Raw genomic sequence first — 4,187 nt, 5'->3', positions numbered from 1 at the left:
CAATGCTATCCTGGGGGCTGTTTTCTCTTTGTTGCCCCCGCATGGGGTTGTTCTATGTGGTGGTTTCTTATTTATTCTCAGTGAGTGCTGTTCTTCTGCCCATACTGGGTCAGCAAGGATCTTTTGTAGGGCTGGGTTTCTTCTAACGTATTCTTTGAGTTTTTCCTGGTCTGGGAAGACTCTTACTTCTCCATCTATCTTGATCGATAATTTGGCTGGGTAGCGTATTCTTGGGGTTGCATTGTTTTCTTTCAATTTTTGGAATATTTTACTCCACTCTCTCCTCTTCTTCATAGTTTCTGCTGATAGGTCTGATCATATTCTTATTTGGGAACCTTTATATGTGATTGCTTGTTTTTCGCTAACTGCTTTTAGAATTTTCTCCTTTCCCTCAAAGTTAGATAGTTTAACTATTGTGTACCTTGGTGACTACTTGGGATTCAGTCTAGCTGGTATTATTTCAGCGTCCTGAATGATTGCCTGGTTTTCATTGATTTCATTCATTTCCTCCAAGAATTCTCTCACTATTGTTGCAGATGACTTCTTCGTTGTGTCTTCCTCTGGCAATCCAATTATTCTGATGTTGTTCCTCTTCACAACACCAGACATAGCTCTTAGGTTTTCTTCAGCTTCTTTGATGATCTTATTAGGTTTTTGTTCGTGTTTGTTAAAGTCTGCTTGGCTGTCCTCTAGGTCACTGGTGCGGTTATTTGCCTCCTCCGGTCAATTGGCGAAGTCCATGAGTCTGCTACTGGTTTTTGTTATCTCATCCCTAAGCTCTTATATTTCCCTTTGGTGTATGGACTTCATCTCATCTATCATTTAATCCTTTTTCTGTATTGTTTCTCTCATATCCTCTATGATTTCAAGCAGCATTCTGAAAATTTCTATATGTGGCAGACCAATGCCTGCTTCTTCTTTGTCCGTCATTCGGTTTAGGACATCTTTCTGCCATTGCCTTTGTTTCTCTTTGTTTGTTTTTTTTTCGTTGAGGTCGTTGGGGCTGATTGCTGTTGGCGTTGCATTGTTTTAGAGGAGCCAGGTGCCATTTTCCAGGGAGTCAAAGAGCATTGGCTCTCTCTGGGAGACTTTTAGGAATGCTTCTTTTAACTGCCTGCAGCTAATTTCACTACGGAATCGGCCTACCACTTTATCCTCCTGTGGCTTCACTCTTTCCCTAGTCAACCAGTATTCTGTTATTTGGAGGGTAAGTTGGATGGTCCTCTCATGAGATGCTGGTTGGGTGGTTGTGGACCCATAAGGTTGGTGCTGCACTGGGTGATCTCACAAGAAACAATGATGGTGTGACCAGGCACCACAGAGGGCGTGCAGGGGTGCCTGCTGCAATGGGAGTGCCACAGAAGGCTGGTGGGTTGCCCACTTTAGTGTAGAGCACTGCGACTGGTAGGTGGAATTGCCCTGGTCTGGTAGGTCACTGTGGAGGTTGGGCAGAGGTTCCTACATCAGGGTGGAACATTGGCAAGTGTTGGCCAAGCTGCCTTAGGCTGTGTCAGACACTGAGGCAGGAGGGAGGAAGTTCTCTCAGTCATGTGGGACCACAGATGATGGATAGGATCTCCCCCAGCCACACAGGCAGGATTTTCCCAGAAGAAGGTGGTTGGGATATCCCCTGGTGAAGGGCAGGCAGGCTTTCCCCAGCCTCGGTTTATGCTGCAGAGGGTGGAGTTCTCCCAGCTGGGTGGAGAGCAGGCACAAATGCCCTAGGCTACGGGGAGTGGTCTGGAGGTCAGCAGTAGTGTGTGAGGAAAAAGAAAAAGAGGAAAGAGGGAAGAGAAAAATAGAAGGAAAGAACACTAAGCTCACTGAGACTGTGGGGGGATAGAGAGGAGAGAGGGAAATAAAAGTAACAATATACCTGAGCCCCTATCCGTGACTGGAGCTGGAGATGTTTAATACCTGCCCTGTGGCTGTATCAAGCTGTTGCTGTGTTGAGATAAAGACCCTGCGCTGGCCCCAAATGATCCCAGCTCCAGCTGAGACAGTGGCGAGGCCAAGGTCAAACCCTAGCCGGCCTCCACTCTGGTAAGCCAAAAGCCCCCAACTCCTCAAAACCTAGTGAATCTGTGCCTGCTTATCTTTATGATGCTCCTCCTGTGACCTGGCAGTGTGGAATTTCCCTCTTAGTAACTCTTCTGCACTGATTTCTGGGGAGTCCCTCTGGTAGGTGTTACACAGTTGGCATCTTCCCGGAAGTCCCTGTCTACACTCCTTCATGTCAATTTGATTGCTTGTTTTTGAATTTCTGATACCTATTCCCATCGACACCTCATTATCACACAAACTGGTGTGCTTCTTTCATGTCGGCCTTTTTGCTTCCCTGCTAGATGGACACTAGTTTAACAACAACCCTTTAAGACCCCAGATGCTATCTCTTTAATACCTGAGAACCATCAGCTTATTTCACCACATTTTTTATGCACCCATTTTGTCTTCAGTGATTGAGTGATTGTGTTGGGAAGGTGAGTATCATACATTGCCACATTATCAGAACAACCTGTTCTTGTACTGAGGTAAAATTTAAATAGAAGTCCAAAGTCCATCTGCAAGACTTCATCTCACATTCTACGGACATGTTATGAGGAAAGACTAGTGGCTGGAAAGGGACAGAATGTTTGGAAAGAAGAACAACAATGAACATGATCAAATAGAAAGAATTTTACTTCTTCTTTGCCAATTTGGATGTCTTTACTTTCCCTTTCTGGTCTGACACTAGCTAATCTTCCAGCACAATATTGTATAAGTGGTGATGCAGGGTATCTTCGTGTGGCTTCTATTTGCATGGAGAATGCTTTCAGTTTCTCTTCACTGATGTTGGTTATTGTTTTTGAAATATACCCTTTATTATTTTGAATAATTTCCCTCCTATTCCTAGTTTGTTGAGTACTTCTATCAGGTTTTGTTGTGGTCTTCTTTAAGGTCAACAATTCCAACACACAGGCTGCTCCAGGGGATAAATCTCTCCTGGAGATATTCATGGCTCAGAATCTCCATACAACTATGCACTGAAGTCAACTTGATGGTGGCGTATTTGGTTTAACTGAAAACTTCTGGCAAAAGTTGAACATTGCCGTGTTGCAGCAGACCAGCTGCTGATTCATTTGCCTATCTCCACTCTGGCTCCTTTTGCTCAGCATCTACTCCTAGTGAGTACTCCATCCACTTCTCTGTCTGTTTTTTGCTGAAACTCAGTGTTCCAGAATTCACATCCATCTCTTGTTCATTTAATCATTTCAAAGTAGATGGTTTATGTAGCATGTCTATTTAGGCCATCATCTTGTCAAAAGTACCACCAGGTGATTTTTAAATCTTCTTGGGGAATCTTATTACGATGTAGATTTTGATGCGGTACATCTGGAGCATCCAACCCAAACAATGAAGCCAACCAACCCACTGCCATCCAGTCAATTCTGACTGTGAGTGATTTTGTGACAGAATAGAAATTCTCTTTACAGGTTCCAAGACTGTCCGTCCTTTTGGGAGCAGATAGCCTCTTTTTTCTCCCACGGTTTGAACTACTGGCCTTGTGTTTTAATAGTCCAATGTTTACTTTACATGTCACCATGGATATGTGAATCTCAGTACTATATCCAAAATGATCTGGTCTGAAGCCCTGTGCAGGAATGCACTAATGTTTGCCGTATTACACAAAATAAACCTGGAAGCACTTACATCTTTTCTTTTCAAACTTTACATAACAAAACATGTCCAGCCAGTTATTGGATCTGAAGAACCTGCTCTCCCACCCCACCCCCCTTCAGCATTCCTATGACATATATCAGACTAGATTTTCCGGTGCTTCTATCATTACTCATGTCTCACCTCCAGTAGACAATAAGGCAGATGTTTTTCCTTCATGATTGGATGGCTGTGCAAGAATTCTGACATCCCTCCTTCCTATTATGCTCACAGTGAAACTGGACTTTCTGACTACCACCGTATGAAAATAGCTGGACAAATGCTTCAATTTCGTCTCAAAGTTTCTCAATTCATACAGTGTGACAGCGTAATGGGTCCAGGTCTGAGAACTCATATAGTTCAATTTCCTTAGAGAGAAGTACATCGTGAATGGGTCCCTGGGTGATGAAAACAATTAATATGCTCAGCTACTAAACAGAAGGTGGGAGGCCATCCATAGGCATCTTAGAAGAAAATCCTGTGGGGAAGTA

Source organism: Echinops telfairi, unplaced genomic scaffold (assembly GCF_000313985.2).
Source record: "Echinops telfairi isolate 266 unplaced genomic scaffold, ASM31398v2 ScPeMD7_6;HRSCAF=24_0, whole genome shotgun sequence".
Classification (NCBI taxonomy): domain Eukaryota; kingdom Metazoa; phylum Chordata; class Mammalia; order Afrosoricida; family Tenrecidae; genus Echinops; species Echinops telfairi.
This window is presented reverse-complemented; position numbering follows the sequence as displayed.